General features: G+C 40.7%; 1 protein-coding gene and 1 pseudogene across 3 annotated transcripts in view; one reads left to right on the top strand and one right to left on the bottom strand.

The window, feature by feature from the left end:
* The window catches only part of USF3 (upstream transcription factor family member 3), a 56,698-nt gene extending 41,876 nt beyond the window's left edge, over positions 1-14,822 (bottom strand). For 2 of the 3 annotated variants that reach the window (XM_013982422.2, XM_005670202.3), the window contains exon 1: positions 14,543-14,822. The gene's annotated coding sequence lies outside the window, so the exon portion shown is untranslated. 3 annotated transcript variants of the gene reach the window in all.
* Positions 8,410-9,450, top strand: LOC102160382 (annotated as a pseudogene).

The raw sequence follows: 25,860 nt of genomic DNA, 5'->3' as shown, positions 1-25,860 counted from the left end.
GATTTGTCACAGTATTATGCTGAACTATCTGAAAGTGCCCATATTTGATATTCTCTGCTTCTAGAAACTGCAGTTTCAGATGGTTCAATCTAAAAGATCTACCCATACAATGTACTTATATGTACTGGTAGTCAAATATATATTTATTTGTTATGGGCTGTATTGTATCTCCCAAATTCACATATTGAACTCCTAACCCTCAATACTTCAGAACGTGACTGTATTTAAGGATGGAACATTTAGAGAGATAATTAAGTTAAAATGGGGTCACTGGGGTAGGCCCTAATCCAAGATTGTTGTCCTTATAAGAAAAAGAGATTAGAACACAGATCATACAAACAGAAGGATGACCACGCGATGATACAGCAAGAAAGCAACCATCTCCAAGCCAAGAAGAAGCTTCAGTAGAAACTCAACCTGCTGATACCTTGATCTTACATTTTCAAGAACTTTAAGAAAATTAATTTTTCTTGTGTAAGCCATCCAATCTGTGTGTTTTGTTATGGCAGCCCTAGCAAATATATTTATATTTTTATATATTATATATATATATAAATAATTGCTTAATTTTCATCTCCTTGATGACTAGTGAGGCTGAACACCCTTCTACATGTTATGAATCATTTATATTTATTTTTCTATAATTTGCATGTTTTTATTATCTTGGCTTTTTCTCCTTGTAATTTCAACTTTTATATCCTCTTCAAACTGAGTTAAAGTAGAAAGTTTCCAAGTAGTTATATTTCTTCTTTTTTAGTTCCCTTTTTGTTAACTGTGTGAAAGTATGCGTGTGTGTGTGTGTGTGTGTGTGTGAACTGTCTCCCTGCATTACGACTGGCAAGTAATAATTTTCAGTTTTCAGAATTTGAGATTTTCTTTGTAGCCCCATTACATGATATACTTTTAAGTGTTATATGAGTATTTGAGAAGAGTGTGTGTTTTTAGCTCCTTAGGTATAAAGTTTTATCAACTATTTTTAAATTAAGTGTTTGTAAGCTGGAATTAAACTTTGATAACGAATTACTGTACATTTTTTTCCATTCAACATTTGCCTAAAGTGTGGTATTGTGTATTTTATTTTTAACCTTTCTGCATTATTTTGTTTATATTTGTCCAAAATAACACACATCTGGAGACATGTTTCTACACAATTTAAGTGACTTAAAAAAAGAGAATATATTACAGTCACGTTTATTGTAACTATGGCTAGATTTAGTTATATTTTGATTTCTCTTTCTTCCCTTTCCACTGTTTTCACTTTTCCTAGGCTGATTTTTTGTTTCTCTTTATTTTCCTCAATATATTTTTTTTCCTCTTATACCTATTCTACTCGTAAACATCCTTAACAATTTTAAGAAACATACTGTAATGGACATTTGTTATATATTTCTCCACGTCATGAAATGTCTTAGTTTTCACTTAGGTACGTAACCCCTCCACACCCAACCCAGTCCTTGTGCTTCAGCAGTAGGCCCCAGCAGGTCTTGGCAAATGATTTTTTTCTGACCACAGTAGTTGGTCTCAGACTGGTCCAATTAAAGCAAAGTTCAGGACTTTTCCTTGATGATGTGGGTAGCTATGCTCTTTCTCTTCCCGGTTTAAAGAGAAAGTATGTAATTCCAAATATTGAACTTGCAGACATCCTTCAAAAGAGGGAAAGTTGTCTGAGGATGAAATTGACAACCAAAGAAAAGCAAAGCTGGGAGGATACAGCTGAGAGAAAAAGAATCACATATCAATAACTTAAATATACTAATACAAAATTTAAATATATTTTCTTCCTTTTAAAAACAGTACATATGGTCTCCTCTTCTACCTCTACAAAAGTTTTAACGTATCTAATTCTTAACCCTCTGCCAAGGACTTACTGAAATTGTACAGAATTTTAGCTCCAGAGTGATAATTCTCCTCCTAGATATGTTTCATGTCCAACTGCTCATAATTTTCTTCTTTGTTCTTTTGTACCATATATTGGAAGAACTCCTCGGTCTAATCTTCTAGTTCATTCATTTAGTCATCTATTACAACCATGTTACTATTCAGCCTACTAAAGTTTTTAATTTCAGAAAATGCTTTTAATTTCCAAAAACTTTTTTGTTCTTATTTTTTTATAGCACCTCATTGCTATTTTGATGGAAACTTTATTTCCTAAAATCTTTGGGGATATTTTTGAATAACAAACATTATCTTTTTTCTACTATATTCAATTTGGGAGTTCCTGTCGTGGCACAGTGGAAACAAATCCTACTAGGAATCATGAGGTTTCAGGTTTGATCCCTGGCCTTGCTCAGTGGGTTAAGGATCTGGTGTTGCTGTGAGCTGTGGTGTAGGTTGCAGACACTGTGTGGCTGTGGCTGTGGCATAGGCTGGCAGCTGTAGCTCCAACTGGACCCCTAGCCTGGGAACCTCCATATGCGGCGGTGGCGGCCCTAAAAAGCAAAAACCAACCAACCAACCAACAAACAGCATATTCAATCTGTTTTCTCAAAGATTGATTCTTTTGTTTGCTCAGTTTGGTGTCCCTCTTTCATCCTCTTGATTTTCCTTAAATATTTAGAACCACTGCTTTATTATTTTATTTATTTATTTATTTATCTTTTGTCTTCTTAGGGTTGCACCTGAGACACATGGAGTTTCCCAGGCTAGAGGTCGAATTGGAGCTGTAGCCACTGGCCTATACCACAGCCACAGCAATGCCAGATCTGAGCTGCCACTGCGACCTACACCACAGCTCACTGCAATGCCAGATCCTTAGCCCACTGATCGAGACCAGGGATTGAACCTGCGTCCTCATGGATACTAGTTGGGTTAATTAACCACTGAGCCATGACAGAAACTCCAGGAACCACTGCTTTAGAATAGAAGAAAATTACTTCTCCCCACCATGAATGTGTAAGCTGATTACAGAGTTCTGGCCATCAAGAGTATCACACAGGGATGGAGGTAAGCAGCTGGGTGGGCACCTTTTGAAGAAAGAAGCTCCACTTTTACAGTGGCAACTAGACATTCCCTAAAGTATAACCCTAATTCTCTCTCTGGCCCTGAAGTCCAGGAGAGAGATGCAATCAATTTATACAAATATGTTCTAGTAGCTTAGCCTGTGAGTAAATACTATAATTGGCCTATTCTGATTAGTCCCAGTATAGCTAGCCTAAAGTTCAGCAATTAATTACTTTTTTGACTGAATGTTTGCCTCCCCACCCTCCGAATTCAAATGTTGAAATCCTAATCCCTATAGTGATGGTATTAAGAGGTGGGACCTTTGGGAGATGATGTGCCCTAATAACCGAAGGCCCTGACTGCTTGCCTGCCCCTTCCACAGTGTGAGGATGCAGCAAGATGCAGGAGGTCTGCAACTCAAAAGAAAGCCTTCACCAGAATCCAACCATGCTGGCACCCGGATCTGGACTCAGCCTCCAGAAGTGTTGAAAATAAATTTCTGTTGTTTATAAGCCATCCAGTCTATGGCATTTTGTTATAGCAACCAAAATGGAGTAAGACAACCAACTTCGACTTTTCAAAATCTCTGAACTTTGGGATTTTCCAGAATTGTGTTGGGAAAACTTACTTTTCTAGTGTTTCCCCTTTAAGCCTGTATTGGGCTGCAGATTTCTTCATCATGTAAAGTTTTGCCATCAAAACATATATGTTCCCATATGCTTTTCATTTTTCATCAAGTTCTCAATGTTTTTGATCTTCAAATGACACCTTCCCCAGCTTTCCAACACAATTAAGGATGTGTCCTTATCCTCCCATCTTCTTATTCTTTTTTTTTTTTTTTTTGTCTTTTTGTCATTTTGTTGTTGTTGTTGCTGCTATTTCTTGGGCCGCTCCCACGGCATATGGAGGTTCCCAGGCTAGGGGTTGAATCGGAGCTATAGCCACCGGCCTACGCCAGAGCCACAGCAATGCGGGATCCGAGCCGCGTCTGCAACCTACACCACAGCTCACGGCAACGCCGGATCGTTAACCCACTTAGCAAGGGCAGGGACCGAACCCGCAACCTCATGGTTCCTAGTCGGATTCATTAACCACTGCGCCACGACGGGAACTCCCCCATCTTCTTATTCTGTTATTCAACTAGATTTTATTACACAAATTAAACATCCTTTTTTTTTTTTTTTTTTGTCTTTTTGCTATTTCTTGGGCTGCTTCCATGGCATATGGAGGTTCCCAGGCTAGTGGCTGAATCGGAGCTGTAGCCCCTGGCCTACGCCAGAGCCACAGCAATGCCAGATCCCAGCCGCATCTGCAACCTACACCACAGATCATGGCAACGCCAGATCGTTAACCCACTAAACAAGAGCAGGGAGCAAACCTGCAACCTCATGCTTCCTAGTTGGATTCGTTAACCACTGTGCCATGACGGGAACTCCCAAATTAAACATCCTTATACTAAACTTCTCAAATCATTCTGATGGATTTAAGTTGTCAAAGAAGTAATCTTCCCCAATTGTCCTCAAATTTCCTGTTAACACTACTCAAGTTAATTATGGCTATATTACTATTTTTTTTCCCCTTTCCATACTCTGTTCTTTGGAAGTAAGCACTAAATCTAGCCCATGTCAAGGAGAGGGGAATTAATCTCCATTTCCTGGAGGAGGGAGTATCTAAATACCCATTTTTTAGAAATCTTCTGTGTAGGAGACTTGTTTCTTCTTGCCCACTTATTCAATCACTTATTTATACCATTAAGGACCCAGGATATTTATTCTTTGGGTCAAAATCTAATGCTATAGTTATTTTACTCAAGTTGTTCAAGCTTTGGCCACTGGACACTTGCATCCTTTTTACATGCTCCTCACCTTCCCCCACCCCCACTGTTAAGTACTTCCTTACTTCTTGGTACTTGAAGATGCTCTCAGCTCACTGAGATATACACCCTATTGGTTCTGTTTCTCCGGAGAGTCTTGACTAATACAGTGGGTAATCAATGAGCGTGTTGATGATGAAGGAATGAGTGATGGGGTAAGGTGTGAGAATTTTTTTTTCTTTTCTTTCTTAGGGCCACACCTGCAGCGTATGGACATTCCCAGGCTAGGGGTGGAATAAGAGCTACAGCTGCCAGCCTACGCCATAGCCATAGCAACTCGGGATCTGAGCCACCAATGACCTATGACTTGGCTCTTGGCAACGCTGGATCCTTAACCCACAGAACAAGGCCAGAGATTGAACCCACGTCCTCATGGGTACTAGCTGGGTTCTTAACCCACTTAGCCACAATGGGAACTCCAACTGTGGGGAATTTTTTAAAGCCCCTAAAGTGATTCTGAGGCATAGCCACTGTCATCAGTAACACAGCTCCTCTCAAGCCCCCCATATTCTTTACCTCATATGAATGAACGAATGCTAGAGTGGGGTGGGACTAACCTTTGATATAAGACTGAGGATCAAATCCTGAAGTGGACATTTACTAGCTCTTTGGTTTTAAGATAACTATTCCTTGAAGCCTTAGCATCCTCACTTTTAAAACTGGGAGATTATCACAAACCCTTCAAAGAATTGTTATGAATTTACATGATCATATATTTAATAGATCAAGCAAAGTGTCTGGTACTGGCAAGAGCTGGTACTCTTCAGCTGCCTTTCTTCCATTTCCTCCCTAATTCTCTGGAAAGATGAAATTGGATCAAGTTCCTTAACTGGATCCCACATGTATCACAACAGACCTCTGTCTATAAATCTATTCATTCAGCCTACCAGAACATCCTAAAGCTAACCCTGCCTCTGGTGGAGAGGGATTCTATACTTGATTCTTCCCTCTTTAGCACTTTATTTCCTCCATACCCATTTCTCTCTTGCTTCCAACATACAAAGTTTCCTAATATTAAACAAGACTCTATTGCCTTTCCTAACATTCCATATTTTCCTCCTGTTCCTGTGAAACTTCTCACCTTTCCTTCACTAGCCAATCCCTCCTAAACCCATGGCAGTGTGCCTTCCGATTGCTCCTGCCAACTGAAACTGCTTTCTTAGAGGTCAGGGATTACCTTTCACCATATAAAAGGTTTTTTTCTCTGTCTTCTCTCTCTGCAGGATTTGAGGCTGATCTCCCCCCTTTCTTGAAATTCTCTCTCCCAGGTTGCCCTCCTCTTCTCCAGAGATGCATCATTTTTCTCTAACACAAACTGTTGTCTTTCTCTCACCTTGACCTCCCAGGCAGACGCTTTTTTCTATTTGCTTTTTCCCTACAATGTTTCAAATTGTTTCTGTGTAAAAGCTGTTATGTTTTTATAATAAAGCTACCTATTCAACACTGATATTGTTACAAATCTTAGGATAGGCAAAGCTCTCTTCAGAACCACTCATTTCAAAATCAGAGGAGTTCCAATCGAGGCTCCACTGTAACAAACCCAACCAGTATCCATGAGGACAAGGGTTCAATCCCTGGCCTCAGTCAGTGGGTTGGGAATCCAGTGTTGCCATGTTTTGTGGTGTTGGTCACAGACTCAGCTCAGATCTGGTGTTGCGGTGGCTGTGGTGTAGGCCAGCAGCTATAGCTGATTTGACCCTTAGCCTGGCAACTTCCATATGCTGCAGGTGTGGTCCTAAAAAGCAAAATAACAACAACAACAACAACAAAACAACGAACAGGTCTGTTGGCAACATGTTAAATGGCTTTGCCTCTTAAGAGATCTACTTCTAATTTCTTCATTTTATCAATGACACCAAAACTTCAATGCGGCTCTCAATCCAAAAATAATCTTCAGCTCTTCTCACTGAATCCTATCAACTTTTCCCCAAAATGTTCATTTCCTCATGCTTGTTTCTACCACCTTAAAAGATTCCTCATTTTACACGTATGTGGCTCTTAATAGCCTTTTGCTCCCAGTCTTTTCCCTATTCTTCAATGGTTTTATACTCGAATGTTTCAACTGTCTTTCCATTGTATTCCATCATGAGCCTCTCCTGCTCCAGAACCTACAGTAACATTTCCCAATATCTACTGCATCAAATCCAAACTTGTGGGTCCAAACTTTCAAGACTCCAGCTCACATTGCCTTCTTCACTGGTGGGGCTCATGCATCCACTCGCACATAGTACAACCCACACAAGAGCAGGGTTATACAGCCAATCATGTCAGCTACTTCTCCCTCTTCCCCAACTCAGACTCCTTATCAGCTAGAGTTTGTTTGTTTGTTTTTCCCTATATCTATGCTGTTTTTCCACTGACAAAACCTTTCCACTTTGCTCTGCTTATCCAAATCCTATTAATTCTTTAGAGCCCAGTGCAAACTTATACTCTTCTATAAAACCTTCCCTAATAGTTCCACTAAACCTTCTACCTTTGTTCTGGACTCTATCACTCTCACATCTTAGCAATCTTGTTATAGAAATATATCCTTTCTCTCACATATTATTAATTTTTCCTTCTCTGTTAGTGCTATATCAAAACATTATTCATATTTTTCCATTTAAAAGATTTTTCAAAATTTTTTATAATTTTGGGGGGTTTTGTTTGTTTGTTTTTGCTTTTTAGGGCCACACCTGCAGCATGTGGCGGTTCCCAGGCTACGGGTCCAGTCGGAGCTACAGATGCCGGCATATGTCACAGCCACAGCAACACAGGATCCAAGCTGCATCTGTGACCTACACCACAGCTCATGGCAATGCTCAATCCTTAACCCACTGAGTGAGACCAGGGATTGAACCCGCAACCCCATGGTTCCTAGTCAGATTTGTTTCCACTGGGCCACAAAGGGAGCTCCAGATTTAAGAAAAAAAATTTTTCTGACCTTGCCACAGCTTTTAGGCAATCCTATTCTTTTCTCCCTCCCAACCATCGGGCTCCCTAAACAAGCAGTTTATACTCATGGTCCTTTCTTCCTCACTTCCCATCCACTCTTCAAGTCCTTGTTACTTTTTATTCCTAAAACTGTTTACATCAAGCTCACCAAGAGATCGCCACACTGCCAGATCCTATGAACTCTGTAGGAAATATCTTGGTCTTGGTCTTCTGGCAACACCACCTCACTTTTCCTTTGGAGAGTTTCTCTGCCTCATTCCCAAAGTCTGACAGGGACATCAAACAATGGCTCACTTCTGGGGTAGGCTCAGGCTGACCAACAAGACACTGTGCACAAGGAGGTAAACTGGCTAAGGCTGAGTTAGCCCCACAGATCGATGTGATCCTAGAAGGTGCTTTCTCTGGTCTTCCCAAGGCTTCATTATTCCACCTTCCTTCACTTTGGTGAGCTTACCCAGGATCTATCCATAAATCCCCCTATTCTATTAGCCAAAGGCAATTTTTGTTGCTCATAAGCAATGAGAAATTGATCCTGCAAGTGGAGCAGAGGCATAAGTTACACTACAAATCTCTTTCCCTGTCCCCTCCACTACAGCTTCTGCTGTTTAAGATGTTATCATAACAACTGAACTTGAGTTGGAAGAGGTGAGTTTGGTCTCAAAATGGAGGGTCATGATCCAAAGGAACCAGTGCAATTGAGAAAACTGTTTATTGGTAGTCTGAGCATTGAAACTACAGAAGATAGTTTAAGAGAACATTTTGAGTAATGGAGCACACTTACAGATTGTATGGTGATGAGAGACCCCCCCAAAAAAACATTCCAGGGGCTTTGGTTTTATGACTGACTCCTGTGTTGAAGAGGTAGATGCAGCAATGTGTGCTCAACCACAAAAATTGACAGGCGTGTAGTGAAACCAAAAAGAGCTGTTTCTAGAGAGAACTCTGTAAAGCCTGCTGCCCATCTAAGAGTGAAGGAAATTTTTGTTGGCGATATTAAAGAAGATACAGAAGAATACCATTTGAGAGACTACTTTGAAAAGTATGGCAAGATTGAAACCATAGAAGTTATGGAAGACAGGCAGAGTGGGAAAAAGAGAGGGTTTGTTTTGTAATTTTTGATGATCATGATACAGTTGATAAAACTGTTATTCAGAAATACCACACTATAAATGGGCACAATTGTGAAGTGAAAAAGGCCCTTTCTAAACAAGAAATGCAGTCTGCCACATCACAGAGAGGTCATGGAGGTGGATCTAGCAACTTTATTGGTTGTGGATGAAACTCTGGAAGTGGTGGAGGCAACTTTGGCCATGGTGCAAACTTTGGTGGAAGAGGATGTTATGTTGGTGGAAGTGGTGGCAGCAGAGGTAGTTATGGAGGAGATGATGGTGGCAACTATGGTGGTGGTCCTGGTTATAGTAGGACCAGGATATGGTGGTGGTGGACCAGGATATGGAAATCAAGGTGGTGGATATGGTGGCAGTGGTGGAGGATATGATGGTTTCAATGAAGGAGGAAATTTTGGAGGTAACTGTGGTGGTGGTGAGAACTACAATGATTTTGGAAATTATAGTGGACAATAACAACCAAATTATGGACCCATGAAGGATGGCAGTTTTGGTGGAAGAAACTTGGGCAGTTCCTATGATGGTGGTTATGGATCTGGTGGGACAAGTGGTAGATATGGTAGCAGAAGATTCTAAAAACTCAGCAGAAAAGGGCTACAGTTCTTAGCAGGAGAGAGAGTGAGGAGTTGTCAGGAAAGCTGCAGGTTACTTTGAGACAGATATCCCAAATGCATTAGAGGAACTATAAAAATCTGCCACAGAAGGAACGATGATCCATGGTCAGAAAAGTTACTGCAGTTTAAACAAGAAACCCTTCTTGTTCAGGCCTGTCATGGTCACAGTTTCCAAAAGTGCAGCTACTGATTAATGCAATGTAGTGTCAATTAGATGTACATCCTGAGGTATTTTATCTGTTGTAGCTTATTCTTTTTTTTTCCTTTAATTAGAGACTTTATTTGCCTTTAACAAGGTTTTTCTTTTTCTTTTTTTCTTTTTTGTCTTTTTTTTCTTTTTAGGGACCCACCCACAGCATATGGAAGTTCTCAGGCTAGGGGTCTAATCATAGCCGCTGCTACCAGTCTACACCAGAGCCACAGTAACACCAGATCCAAGCCATGTCTGCAACCTACACCAGAGCTCACAGCAACGCTGGATCCTTAACCCACTGACCAAGGCCAGGGATCGAACCTGTGGTAGTGGTACCAGGAATAAAAAATTAAGGAAATTTTAACTTTTCAAAAAAATTATAATAGCTAAGTGAGAATGCTTTTGCCAAGGGACTCAATATGGCTTCATTCATTTGGAGGGAGGGCTGGCTGGGGCTCCTCATGCAGCCAGACAACAGACAAAAGAGAAGTTACATAGGTAGGAATTGGGAGACCCCTAGACACCTCTTTTTGCTAATACTAGTGGCAATATTACCAGACTCCTGCTGCACTACACAGACAAGATCTGCAAGGGCTCAGACCTCACAGGAATTGAAGTTTGCAAACCACATGTGTCTGACTCCAAAATCCATGCTCTTTAACATGCCACCTTCTACTGATGACAATCTACCTGCAGCTCCTTAAGGGAGAAAGGCCCTTTCGGAGTTCCCTAGTGGCTCAGTGGGTTAGGATGCAGTATTGTCACTGCTGTGGCTTGCATCACTGCTGTGGTGTGAGTTTAACCCTTAGCTCTGGAACTTCCACATGCCATGAGCATGACAAGAAAGAAAGAAAGAATGAAAGAAAGAAAAAAGATTCTCTCATTTCCATGCCTTTGTAGTGGTTACTTTTTTGGAATGCTTATATCAACTTCCCAACTAGGAATTCTTAATTGTCCTCTTCGAAAATTTCTCTGATCCCTAGAGGTTAGTCACAAACATCCTGACATAACATATACTTCACAATGTCTTAACATGAAATACACTCTATATGTTTATTCCTACTACATTGTAAGCATCTAAAAAGTAGAAACCACATCCTCCATATTGGTACCCTCAACAATTAGTACTGAGCATGGGAGTAATAAATGTCCATTGAAACAATACCTGCTCTTTCTTAACTTTCCACAGTATCAGTCACCACACATCAACTTTGAGTACTTATGTTTAAGTTACCTAATGAATATTATGCTCCATCCCTTTATTACCAGATAAAATGTTCTCCAATTCTTTCAATAAGTCTAAAAACTTAAGAATCAAATCCATGCCATTTACCACTTCTATACTCTTTTTAGCACCTAAGAGTATTGCACACATGGTAAACCCTCAATAAATACTGGATGAACTGAATTTAAAAAATAGTATTAGCACATTAATAGGAGCAACTTATCATGCCCTACTGATCTAATTAAAAGATCTGGCCTTCTGAAGTAGTACAATCGTACCCATATGAAAATTAAATGAGAAAAATAAAAATTATCTAATTGGACAGTCAACAGCTTTTCTCACACAGTTCCACAAATGTTTTATGGATAACAAGAGTTGACTTCAAGAGCTCAGAGTAAAAGATTCAAGGTATATATATCTCCACGGATATTGAAGGTATCTATCACAACCATAATTACTGACATTCCATTAATTCTTAAATTCATGGTAGCAGTATAAGACATAAAAATATTTAATAACAAAATCAATTAATGCCAAATCAACCTATGCTAAAGATGCATGTGGCTATCTTTGCATAACATATAACACAATAGTCATTTACTTGTTCAACAAACATTTTTGAGTGCCTACTAGTAACAAAAGCTATGTAAGGTCCCATAAATACAAATATGAAAAGAACACAGTTCCGGTGTTGATGGGGTTATAACTCCACAATGTTGTGATGGTATTTAAGAAAACAGGTTGACTTGTACTTTTTGGAGTTGCTCAACATGGGCACTCTGGGGGTAGCAGTCTCCTGGAGAAGGTGGATAAACACATACTAAATGGCAATGTGATAAGTGCTAAGAGAAATAAGAACAAGCTGTTATGGGACCAGAGAAGAGAAAATAATAACCTACTAAAGAAATCAGGAAAAGACACAGGAGAAAGTGACATCCATACATATATTCAATGTGAGTTAAGAAATGAAGAAGCTATCAAGACAGAAACGTCTGGGATGGAATCAAACCTGAAACTATAGTTGCAAGCAGAGTCCGGAAGGTTTCAAAGCAAACTCAAAGCAAGCTGTTGTAGAAGAGCAAAAAAATGAAATACTCCTTGCTACTGAGTTTGAGATTAATGAAACACATATGCTAAAGAAGTTAAACCATCACATGGTATAAGCATAAAGGGAGCCTTTTAAACAATATGGGGATTAAAAGTTCAAAGAGAGGCAATCACTAGGAGTTAGGGCTCTCCAGGAAAATCTTCATTAAATATTGCTGGGGAGAGGGAGCACAGATAGGAGCACCCATATGCTGAGACAGACCAATGTCATTAACAAAAGCAGCGATCTGAACTGTGTATCTGTGGGACCACAAGGAAGATCATGTTGGGAAGCAGTCGGGGGGAAAGCTGGATATATGAGTGAAAGTCCCATTTAGAAGTGGCAGGAACACAAGCCTAGCAGATTGGACCTTGTTCTAGACACACAGTAGTTCTCAACACAGACTGCTGAATAGAAACACCTGGGGAGCTTTTAAAAATATATCTGTGGGAGTTCCCGTCGTGGCACAGTGGTTAACGAATCTGACTAGGAACCATGAGATTGCAGGTTCGATCCCTGCCCTTGCTCAGTGGGCTAACGATCCGGCGTTGCCAGGAGCTGTGGTGTAGGTTGCAGATGTGGCTCGGATCCTGCGTTGCTGTGGCTCTGGCATAGGCTGGCAGCTACAGCTCCGATTCGACCCCTAGCCTGGGAACCTCCATATGCCGCGGGAGCAGCCCAAGAAATGGCAAAAAGACAAAAAAAAAAAAAAAAAAAAAGTATGGGGATGAAAAAGAAAAAAAAAAATCTGTGGCTGAATTCACCCCATATCAAAAGTAAGAGAATCTCTGGAGGGAGCAGCCTGAGCATTAAAATGTAAAAAGCGCATAAGATGATTCTACTATACAGTCCAGACTGAGAATGCTTGGGTTAAAGGATAGAAAGGCAAGGCATGATAGACAGGGTTAAGACCTATGCAGGATTTCAGATCCTGTTTATAAGCAACAATTTTGAGTTGATTGCCTATTGAAGCTTATCTTCTAACCTGAGTTAAACAATCTCAGTTTTCTTAGTGTTTCTTTTCCCTTGTCGACAATACTAAGCTTTGAAAACAGGAAAGCGGCCCATCAATTTCTCTTTCATGTTTCATTAACTGCACGGTCTACGACTTTGGAATATTATTTCCAAGATGTCCCAGAGACAACTCATTTAGCAAGTAATTATTTCAATCCTATGCTGCTCTAAGTCCATGCAATGTGGTGCTTTAATATTAAGGAATGTTCTAGGCAGCATCTATGTCTGGATTTTACAAAACTTTCTTTTAATGTGGAATATAAGACCTATGTATACAAAAGTTATATTGCTTAGACTAGAGCAAAATGTAAGATTAAGTATTCATTTTTTTACACTGCTCCTGAGACAGGATACTGTTCCTGGTTTCAGAAGTGCCATGATTACAAAGTATTTTGCTTATTTTGTAACAAATACTTTTAAAGTACTTCACAAATAAAGGGAAATAACAAATGTATCCAGCATGGCAACTCTGTACCATACTGTCCCGTGTAGGAGGAAAAAGTCATCAAGATGATTAGAGTGTTACAGCCTGTAACACTTCCTTCAAAGAGCAGGTTCGTTTGCTTGCTTGTTTTTCAAGAAGAGTCAATGGTACAAATCGGCTTCAGAATCCTTGTTGCTCAAGGAAGGGTTTATTCAAGAACTCTGTACATTGTTTATAAGTGAACAACTCTCTTTTTTATGCAAACTTAAGTTAATCCAAACTGTCTTGTTTTGTATGGTGTCACGTCAATACATCTACCTAATTGTAAAAATGGCATGAGAACATAAGTTGGAAGCTTCTATTGGGATCCCACATAGAGGTTTGAGCAGTCTCTTATTTCCAGATAAAGTTAATATATTCGAGGGACCATATCCCAGGGTAACTATAGTGGGGGCGAAGGGGGCAGTGAGAATTCGAGAACCCGACAATCACGATGTTAAAAAGAACAAGAGTCCACAAATATTTCCTCATAAATCTAGAACTAAATCTCAAGAGTTGGCCATTCGCTTGACCGCTCCTACTCAGAAAGGAAAAGAAAAGCTTCTAGAAAGAAGACGCAACTCTCGACATAGGGGTGAGAGTTAAAAAGCAAGTCACATGAGTCTGACCAGTGGGTCCGAAGGAAATTCGGAAGGCAAGGAAAGAGGGAATGAGGAGACAGGAAAAGGTGAAGGAGGCAGGCAAAGGCCATCCGGTGTGAACCTGGATGCCCAGCTCTTTATGCACCCGGGGCAGCGTGGAGCCTCCTTCGCCTCGCGCGCATCTGGGGGTCGCGCCGCAGCGCAAGCCCCTCACGGGCCCGGCACCAGGGGGCAGGGGAACCGGTAGGTCGGGGAGAAGAGGGGCGCGCGCACCTTCCGCGCTCGCGCCCCACAAGGCTCTGCACGCAGGGGTCCCCAGGAAGAAGGCACACTTTGCGCAGCCTTCGCCTCCGGGAGCAGGGAGGGGGTGGGTGGAGCAGAGCCCGGAGCCGCCCCCCGGAGCCGCCCCCGCTGCCCCGGCCTCCGCCCCCCGCCCCGGCTGTCAGCGGCCCCCTCCCGCAGTCACTCACCCGCGGGCTGCGTGGTCTCGGCCGCGGCGGCGGCGGCTGCGACCTCCGCCTGGGTCATGATCCCAAGCGGGTTCGGCAGGAGTGTCCGACCGCCCGGGCGAATCTCTCCGTCCGCGGCCGCCGCCTGCTCCTCTGGGGCTGGGGGAGCGCGGGCCCAAGCCCTCCTCTCCCCCCGCCCCGCCACCTCTTCCTGCGGCCACCGCCGCCGCTGCGAGCCCGAGCCCTCAAGGCCGGAGACCCGGCGGCAGCGCGGCCTCAACTTTCCCAGCCCCCCTCCCCCCGCCCCTCCCCGTCCCTCCCCACCCCTCCCGCGGCTGCCGCTCGACACGTGAACAGCCTACCCTGGATGCACTGCGGTCCCGCCCCTGCCACTCAGCCCACCAACCGGACCCCGGGGAGGCTGCAGTGGTAGCCAATCAGAACCCGAAACGCCGTTGCGCTATGCTAGAGGGCGGGAGGAGGTGGAGGGAAAACTGAAGAGCGAACGGGCTTCGGGCCGCCCAATGAGGAGGACCGGGCTGAGGGGCGGGGGGCGGGAGGTGTACAAGTTGGGTTGAAGGGACAGGAAATATTCTTAAGGGTAGAGTGATGAGCAGGACGGAAAGCCAGTAGGTGAATGGGAAAGAGGTGGGCCTGGTTCCTTAAAGGGGACGCCTTGAGAACCTAGAAAAGGGTGTTTTAAGAAACTTCTTTGTATATCCTGTTCTCTGGTCTGCTTTCCACGTCTTTAGTAGGAGTTTGGAAGAGGAAAAACTGACAAGGAAGAGGGCAAGGAAGGCTTGCAAGGACGATTAGAGAGCTTCTCTTAGCCTGGAGAACAGGAAGGCGGAATGTGTTGCCTCGTAACCGGAGGTGGGGAAGAAAGAAGAGAATGCAGACGTCTCCGACAGCCTTTTCACTGGAAGATTGTTGTCGACCTGACACTACTCAGATTTGTTGGCTGTGGTTATCTGTCATTTTTCATTTGCCACAAAGACAGATTCCTGCGAACCGTGTTCAGAAATGTCCCGAGGGCCTTCTAGCTGGGGGAAGAGAGTATGTGGCGTTAAGAGATGGGGTTTGGAAGTTCAAGCTTGTGTTCCTAGAGACCTAGATCTGGGAGGTAGAGCCGCAGGTGTTAGAATGGAGACCTGAGGGTCCTCATGGGTTTGGGATCCCGGAACCGTGATCACAACTCCCTTTTCCTGGTGTCATTTGATACTTCATAACCCCTCCTCTCCCGAAACAGGTGTCCTCCACCTAGTGGTGGCGAAAGATTTCCACGTGTTACCACCACCAGATTTGGAAATGTCCCAGATCTTTACTAGTCCAGGGGCTAGACCAGGTAATTTCTAGAAGGTGCATACAGAGCATATGGCATAGTGAGCCTGTGTACAGAGGAAGCTGACCTTGTACTGGGGGAAACTGTGAAGTTAAATAGTAACTGCATATTACGTCTGTACAGCATTTGAAAAGCTATGATGAAACAGAAGGTCGTTAGTGTTACTTATAAGTGATGGCACTATAAACAGTCTGGAAATTTTCTTTACATCTTGCATCTCAGCATATGACCTTCTAATTAACCTCTGAATGCATTTGGCACACTCAAAGCTGCAGAGTGAGAAAGACCCTAGGGTTTGGAGCCTGATAGTAATGCTAATATAGCATCTCCAAGAAATTGAATAGTATTAGCATGTCTAGCTGTAGGAAATAATTTCCACCGTGATCAGAGTATAAGGTATTCTGGAGTTCCCGTCATGGCTCAGTGGTTAACGAACCCGCCTAGTATCCATGATGGGCTGGATCCCTGGCCTTGCTCAGTGGGTTAAGGATCCAGCGTTGCCCTGAGCTGTGGTGTAAGTCCCAGACGCTGCTCGGATCCCGCGTTGCTGTGGCTCTGGCATAGGACGGCAGCCACAGCTCCGATTAGACCCCTAGCCTGGGAACGTCCATATGCCGTGGGTGAGGCCCCAGAAAAGACAAAAAAAAAAAAAAAAAAAAAAAAAAAAAATATATATATATATATATATATATATATGGTATTCTGGCTTAAAAGTTATTCTGGTTAGTAAATATCATATCTAGGGGATGTATGATTTTTCTAAACAACTAGAATGCCTTGAGCTAAAGTAAAATAACACATATAGTTTTGATGGTTCAGAAAACAGACTTTGAGTTTCTTTGGAACACTATTGAAAACGTATGTTAATACCTTTCACACACAATTTAGAGGTATTAAATAAATTTCTATTTGATAAAGGTATGAGGGGGAGGGATAAATAGAGAATTCGGGATTAACGGATACACACTACTATATATAAAATAAACAACAGGAGTCTACTAAATAGCACTCAATATCTGGTAATAATAATAATGGAAAAGATTCTGAAATATATATACATATGAGAATCATTTTGCTGTACATCTGAAACATTATAAATTAACTATACTTCAATTAAAATTAAAATTAAAAAATAAAACGATGGAGTTCCTGCTGTGGCCCAAAGGGTTCTGTGGCATCCGTAGTGGTGGGATACAGGTTTGATCACTAGCCTGGCATGGTGAGTTTAAGGATTCACCGTTGCTCCAGCTGCAGCAAAGATTGAGACTGCAGGGATCTGATCCCTGGCCCCGGAGCTCCATATGTGGTGGTGGCATGGGGGGGAAGGGGGAATGTTAAAAAATAAGAAAAAAGAAAACAACAACAGAAAGGTCTGGATGTTAGCTTTTAAAATTCATCTTCATTCCTTACTGAAACCCAAATTCCAACCATACATAGATCTTTTCATTGACTTTGCCTATTCGACATTGGTTTACTGCTCTAGATATGAGAGAATGTTATCAAATAATCGCACCAGGCCCATTTTGGACTAGCTGACTAATGATAAAATATGGTGGCCAAGTGAAACTTGTCTCCCTGCCTCTAGGCCAAGTCCATTTTTCACAAGGCTCAAGTAAATCTAATTTTCACCCATATACTTAAGATCCTTCAGGGGTTCCAAAAGGCTGTTTGCATGACTTACAAACCTTTGCTTGTATTCCCAGTTCCATTTCCTGACAGCTCTTTTTTCCTATTCCTGGGGATGAATGACTAGAGGAGGGGGCCGCTGACAGCCAGAATGGGAGTGGCCAAGAGTGGAGGGCCTGGCCCAGGGCTGCAGGGGCACCTCTGGGGTATAGGCAATGTGCCCCCCTCCCTGCTCTCCAAGGCAAGGGCTGCAGTGTGCCTCCTTCCTGGGGACCTCTGCATCTGGAGTCTGATGGGGTACAAGGGCAGGAGGTATAAGCACCCCTCTTCTCAACAGGAAGCCCAGCCAGGCCCAATGGGGCAGTGGGTGGGCTCAGGCAGTGCCCTGACTCCCAAATGTGAGCGGGATGAGAGAGGCTCCATGCTTGCGTTTTCTTTTCAGATTTCAGAAATGAATGGTGGTATAAGTGAATGGGCAAATGTTTGTAGTATTTTGCATTTTATATCAATAAATATGTGAATTCCAGGTGTTCTGTATAATCACCAACCCTTAATATTGTCAGTCTTTTAAATTCTAGCCTTTATAGTGGATGTGAAGTGGTCTCTTGCGATTTTTTTTTTTTTTTTTTTTTTTTTTTTTTTTTTTTTTTTGCTTTTTAGTGCCGCTCAAGTGGCATATGGAAGTTCCTAGGCTAGGGATTGAATAGGAGCTTTAGCTGCCGGCCTACACCACAGCCACAGCAAACCAGATCTGAGCTGCATCTGTGATCTATACCACAGCTCACAGCAATGCTGAATTCTTAACCCACTAAGAGAGGCCAGGGATCGAACCTGTGTCCTCATGGGTACTAGTCAGATTAGTTTCCGCTGAGCCACAATGGGAACTCCTAGCCCATTTTAAAAGTAGGTTGCTTGTCTTATATTGAGTTGTAAAAGCTTTTTATATCTTTTGGATAAAAGTTCTTTCTCAGATATATGTTATGCAAATATTTTCACCAAGTCTGTATCATAGGGGAAAAAAAGACCAAAATTGCTTTCTTGAAGTATAAATGACCTTCAATAAACTGAACATATTTAAAATGTGCAATGTGGAGTTCCTGTTGCGGCTTGGAAGAAACAAATCTGACTAGTATCCATGAGGATGTGAGTTCGATCCCTGGCCTTGTTCAGTGGGTTAAGGATGTGGCATTGCTGGTGAGTGGTGGTGTAAATCGCAGCTGCGGCTTGGATCCCGCATTGTTGTGGCTGTGGCATAGGCTGGCTGCTACAGCTGATTCGACCCCTAGCCTGGGAACCTCCATATGCCACAGGTGCGGCCCTAAAAAACCAAAAAATTTTAAAATTAAAAAAAAAAAAAACGGTGCAACGTGGCACCACCTTCAAAATAAAAAATGAGCTTATCTATTCTGCATTGTTTTCCTCATCCTCCTCATGCACTCTTTCCCCTTGCTCTCATCCTGTCCTCCAGGCGACCACTATTTTGACTTTCTGTCACTACACATTCATTTCATTTTCTAGAATTTTATATAAATGGAACATTTCCACTTATACTTGTAGATTGAAGACGTGCCTCGGATCTGGTGTTGCTGTGGCTGTGGCATAGGCCGGCAGCTGCAGCTCCCATCAGAACACTAGCCTTATACTTTTTTTGTGTGTGTATCTTCTTTCATTCAGAATACTTTCTTGAGATTCATCCACTTTGTGGAATCAATAATTCATTAGCTTTTGCTAAGTAGTATTAAATCATATAGATATATAATATATATTCACATAGGTGGATATTTGGATTGTTTGCAGTTTTGCTTTTCTTTTGGGGTTTTTTTTGTAGTTAAGTTTGTTTTTGTTTTGCTTTGAAATGACTGCTCTGCAGCATATGGAGTTTCCAGCCAGGGAGTGAAACCCAGTCAAAGTTGTGCTACAACGCTGGATCCTTAAACACACTGCTCCAGGCCCAGGATCAAACCCTGCTGCTGTAGAGACACCTTCATTCTCGTTTTGCCACAACAGGAACTCCTGTTTGCAGTTTGGGACTAATAAAAATAAAGATGCTAGAACATCTGTGTACCAAATTTTGTATGCTTTCATTTTCCTTGGGTAATAATTGGGTAAATATCCAACTCATGGATACTAGTTATGTTCCTAACCCAACTTCCTAGATCCATGGCACATTTTATTTATGTATTTACTTACTTACTCTTAGGGTCGAACCCATGGCATATGGAGGTTCCCAGGTTGGGGTCAAATCTGAGCTGCAGCTGCCAGCCTACACCACAGCCACAACAATGTGGGATACAATCTGCAACCTACACCACAGCTCACTGGCAGCACAAGAACTTTAACCCACTGAGGGAGGCCAGGGATCCAACCCAAGTCCTCATGGATACTAGCCAGGTTCGTTAACCACTGAGCCATGGCAGGAATTCCCATGGTACATTTTAAATCAATTATTGTATACTGTGGAATTATGGATCAAAAATTCTTTTGTATTGGGAAATTCAATTTTTCAAACACCAACTGAAAGACCATCCCTCCTCCACTGAGTTGTCTTTGTACCTTGGGCAAAAATCAATTGACTATACATGTGCAATTGTTATTTCTGGACTGTATTCTGTTCCATTGGACTATTCGTTGATCTTAACACCAATAAGACACTGTTTTGATCATTGCAGCTTTTATAAGTCTTGAAGTCAGGTAGTATAAGTCCTTCAATTTTCTTGTTTTTTTTTTTTTTTTAAAGTTTTATTCTCGGTCCTTTGCATTTCCATATAGACTTAAGCTTGGCAAGCTTTTGTAAAAAGCCAGATAAATTTCTGACTGGAATTTATAATTCAATTTGGAGAGAAATTACAACTTAATATTGAATCTTTGGATTCATGAATGCGTTCTCTCCATTTATTTGGATCTTTAACTGCTGGAGAGGGTGTGGAGAAAAGGGAACCCTCCTACACTGTTGGTGGGGATGTAAATTGGTACAAACACTATGGAAAACAGTATGGAGGTTTTTCAAAAAAACTAAAAATAGAACTACCATATGATCCAGCAATCCCACTCCTGGGCATCTATCTGGAGAAAAACATAATTTGAAAATATACATGCAGGGAGCTCCCACTGTGGTTCAGTGGGTTAAGAATCTGACTAGCATCCATGAGAATGTGGATTCAACCCCTGGCCTCACTCAGTGGGTTAAGGATATGGTGTTGCCACAAGTCTTGGCATAGATTGAAGATGTTCCTCGGATCTGGTGTTGCTGTGGCTGTGGCATAGGCCGGCAGCTGCAGCTCCCATCAGAACGCTAGTCTGGAAACTTCCATATGCTACAGGGGTAGCCCTAAACAGAAAGAGAGAGAGAAGACACATGCACCCTAATGTTCAATGCAGCACTATTTACAATAGCCAAGACCTGGAAGCAACCTAAATTGACAGGAATGAGTAAAGAAGATGCAGTACATATATACACGATGGAATATTACTCAGCCATAAGAATGAAATAATGCCATTTGCAGCAACATGGATGGACCTAGAGATTATCATAGTCAGTGAAGTCAGATAAAGACAAGCATCATATAATATCACTTATATGTAGAATCTTAAAAAAAGACACAAATGAACTTATTTGCAGAACAGAAACAAACTCATTGACTTTGGAAAACAAAACTGTACCAAAGGAAGCAGTTTGGGGGAAGGATGGATTCAGAATTGGGATTGGCACATATATGCACACTGTGGTATACTGAGTGATTGGAACTGCTGCATAGCACGGGGAACTCTACACAATATTCTGTGATAATCTACATGGGCAAAGAAACTGAAAAAGAATGGATGTAACACACACACACATCTGAATACTTTGTTGTACAGAAATTACAACATTGTCAATCAACTCTACAGTAAATTTTTTTCTCTTAGGAGTGTATTATAGATTTCTGTATACAGGTCTTGCATATATTTTGCTAAATTTTCTCTGGGATACCTCATACATTTATGCTATTGTAAATATCATCCAATTTAAATTTCTAATTTTAATAGCTGGAAATACAATTGACATCCTGTGGCCTTGTTACACTCATTTTTGAGTTCTAGTACTTTCATTATGTTATCTGTAAAGACCATTTTCTTTTTTTCTATCCAGTTTGCATGCTTATTATTTTCTTGTTTTATTGGACCGGCTGGGGCTTCCAGTGCAATATTGTATAGATGTGGCGAGAGCAGTTATTCTTGCCTTCTTCCCAAACTTGCCTATAAAGCATCCAGTTTTTTACTAAGTATAATAGCAGCTGTAGGCTTTTTATAGATGCCCTTTCTAAGTTAAGTTCCTTTATATTCCTTTGTCACTTAAGTTTGTTTTTTCTTTTTAGGACTGCACCTGAAGCACATGGAGGTTTACAAGCTAGGGGTGGAATTGGAGCTGTAGCTGCCAGCCTATACCACAGCTACAGCCACGAGGGGTCAGAGCAGAGTCCTTGACCTACATCACAGCTCATGGCAATACCAGATCCTTAATCCACTGAGCAAGGCCAGGGATAGAACCCTCGTCCTCATGGATATTAATCGTGTTTGTTAACTACGGAGCCACAACTCAAACTCCTGTCAAGTTTTTAATCATGAATGTGTATTGATTTTTTTTCTGCATCTAATGAGAAAATTACTAAGGAAACTTGTCTACTGCTTTCTTGTAATGTCTTTGTCTGATTTTGGTACCGGTATAATGCTATTCGCCTGAGTCAGGCAATATTCTTTTCTCTAATTTCTTAAAGAGTGCAGAATTGATATTATTTCTTCCTTAAATATTTAATAGCATTCACAAGAGAAACCATTTGGGACTGAAATTTTCTTTGTAGGAAGGATTTTGACTACAAATTTAATTTCTTTCCTACACATAAGTCAATTCAAGTTACTTTTTTTTAAAAACTTTTTTGGTAGCAGATTTATTAAGATATAACTTACATACATATAATTCACCTATTGTTGCTGAATATTGTTTATCAGTTCACCAGTGTGGATATTTGGGTTGCATTTACTCTATGGCTATTATGGGTAATACTGCTATGAACACTCACATACAAGTTTTTGTGTAGACATTTTCTCTTGAAATTATATACCTAGGAATGAAATTGCTGAGTCATATTGTGACTCTTACGTTTAAACTTTTGAAGAACTGCTAGACTTTCTTTTTGGGTGACATGAGTGACTCAGGTCTTTCAAAAAAAAAGTGTCCATGTCACTTTGTTTGGATTTATTAAATAAATGTTTGCAATATTCCTTTATCATCTTTTTAAGTGCTATAGTGATGTCCTCTCTGTAGTTACTGATGTCAGTAATTTGTGTCTTCTGTGCAGCGGGTCAGAGAAGAGTCAGTCTGGATAGCAGAGAGGTCTATCAATTTTATTTTTTCAAAGAAATAGCTTTTGGTTTCATTTAGTATTTCTATTCTTACTGGTTTCAATTTTATGGCTTTCTGCTCTTTATAATTTCCTTCCTTCAGCTTACTTTTAGGCTTAACTGGCTTTTTCTGGTTTCTTAAGGTAAAAACTTAGATCTTTCACTCAAGATCTCATATACAAGCAAAAACTATTTACTGCTCAGGAAAGGGATCTATATTCAATATCTTGTAATAACCTATACTGGAAAATAATCAAACATGTAACTATCACTTTGTTGTGCATCTATATATATATTGTAATAACCTATACTGGAAAATAACCAAACATATCTCTATCACTTTGTTGTGCATCTATACTTCAAGGGGAAAGAAAGATCTCATACATACATTTAATGCTATAAAGTATCTTTTAAGCACTTTGGTTTAATCTAACAGCTTTGGTTTAATCCCTCAGCCATAAAAAAGAACAAAATAATGCTTTCTGCAGCAACATGGATGGACCTAGCTAGAGATTATCATACTAAGTGAAATAAGTCAGAAAGAGAAAAATAAATACCATATGGTAAGATTTATACACAGATTCTAAAAATATGGCACAAATGAACCTATCTACAAAACAGACACAGAGGCACAACATAGAGAACAGACCTATGGTTGACACAGAAGAGAAGGGAGTGGGACGGACTGGGGAGTTTGGGGCTAGTAGATGCAAACTATACATTTAGAATGGATAAACACTAAGATCTTACTGTATAGCAGAGGGAGCTATAACCAAGCTCCTAGGATAGACCATGATGGAAATTAATACACTTTAAAAAAGAATGTATATATATGTATGACTGAGTTACTTTGCTGTACAGCAGAAATTGGCACACTGTAAATGAACTACAATTTAATTTTTCAAAAGTGGGTTTCTTATATGTAGCATTTTTTTTAATATTCAGTATGAAAAAAACCTGCCTTTTGGTTATACTATTTAGATGCAATGAAATAATCAATATAGTTGTATTTAGCTTCAATCTTGCAATTTGTTTTCTATTCATCCCCCTAGTCCTTGTTGTGTAGTTTTATATCTTACCTTAATTGTATTGCTGGAGCTCCTGTCATGGCTCAGTGGTTAACAAATCCGACTAGAAACCATGAGGTTGAGGGTTCGATCCCTGGCCTTGCTCAGTGGTTAAGGAGCCGGCGTTGCCATGAGCTGTGGTGTAGGTTGCAGACGCGGCTCGGATCCCGAGTTGCTGTGGCTCTGGGGTAGGCCAGCGGCTACAGCTCCTATTAGACCCCTAGCCTGGGAACCTCCATATGCCGTGGGAGTGGCCCTAGAAAAGGCAAAAAGACACACACACACAAAAATTGTATTGCTAATTTTTAACAACTGGGTAACATTGAGATTTATTTTAAGCTTCCCCTTATTACTCAGAATTTTGTTTGCTTCCATCTATTTATTGTGAACATTACTCTACGTGGTTTCCCTCAACTTAACCAATCCCAGACCAACCCCTTAACTACTTGTGAACTCGAGAAAATTACCGTCTTTAAATCTGTTTTCTCAAACTGTAAAATGGAGTTCCTACCACAGACTATTTCATGAATTAAATAACTTGAATAAAAGCATCAATCATAGTGTTAGCTACATGGTAACTTTTCAATGTGTTATACAGTAATGAATGAATCCATACAAGACCTTATGGTCAGGCCTCCTGGTACACAAAATTCTGATCATTTAGGGAAAACTAAAGCCCTTTTTAAGAGTACCCTTTTCATTAAATTTCCTTTTTCTTAGATGAATCCTTTAAACAAAATTTGTCTTAATGGAAAATTCTGTTCCTTTTTAAATACACATTTGTAATGTTAAATTTGATCTATTTTTTTGTGATTTTTTTAAACTTTCCAGGACGACATGCTAATAGGCTTTTAAAAACTGTTTTGCAGACATTTTTATAGGCATTATATATTCTTTACATCCACAATTCTCGTATATCACTTTATCTTTTCCATTAATTAAGGTTCAAAGAAACTTCATATTTTGTATAAATTATAGCTTACTAAATTAACCTCTCCTTTGTGATCATTGTGAATACGTTAGTTTTCCATGATCTAGGTGGTGAGTGTTGACGGTATGCTCCTGATACTTGTGTCTAGCTTTTATTAAACTTAGTTGGTTCTATACTGAAATGTTGCTGATATATCTTTTCAGTTCCAAAGTTTCACAGTGATTATCTTTTCTCCCCCTTCTCCTAGGTACAAAAAGAACAGTATTAACAATAATAATTCATTTTGTATTGAGAACGAAAGTAAAAAATGATTTTTTCTTCAAAATTCTGTAAAATGTATCATACCTCCCACTCCAACACAGTACCTCATAGCAATTGAAGTACTGTAATGTTTGTTCCCTACCTGTTAAGATCACCAGGGCAGGGTCATGCCCATCTTTTTCACTTCCTTAGTATCAGCGCCTGAGCCACTGTGGGTACATCCTTTGACCAAATCTCTGTACTAAGTCCTATCTGTTACAAGAACTAAAACAGACAAATGGAACAAAAAAACAAAAACAAAAACAAAAACAAAAAAGAAAAAGAAAAAAACCTTGACGATCTGGCAATAACCCAGGAACCACGTTCTATCAGGTAATTACAACTACATTGAAAAATCTGCCTCATGTCCTTTTTTCCATATGTTACTTGGCTGTATCTTAAACTAGGACTAAATTTCTGTACTACAGCAGTGGAAAGAAGTCCAGTCAATTTAGGACTCTCTGCCATATGATTTATTCCCTGAAAAAAATGATCATAGGTTCACCACTGCTACTCTTAGCAGTATCTAACTTGCCAGGAATATTCAAATCACACAACTAGAAAAGCACCAACCTGGGAGACAGATTAGTACACAAACCCACTTAGCTGAAAACTCAACCATAGAAGTGTAACTTTTAGACCCATCCCCTATTTAACATTCTGAATAATGGTAAAGTGCAGTGTTTTCTAACCC

This window comes from Sus scrofa, chromosome 13 (assembly GCF_000003025.6).
Source record: "Sus scrofa isolate TJ Tabasco breed Duroc chromosome 13, Sscrofa11.1, whole genome shotgun sequence".
Taxonomy (NCBI): domain Eukaryota; kingdom Metazoa; phylum Chordata; class Mammalia; order Artiodactyla; family Suidae; genus Sus; species Sus scrofa.
This window is presented reverse-complemented; position numbering and strand designations above follow the sequence as displayed.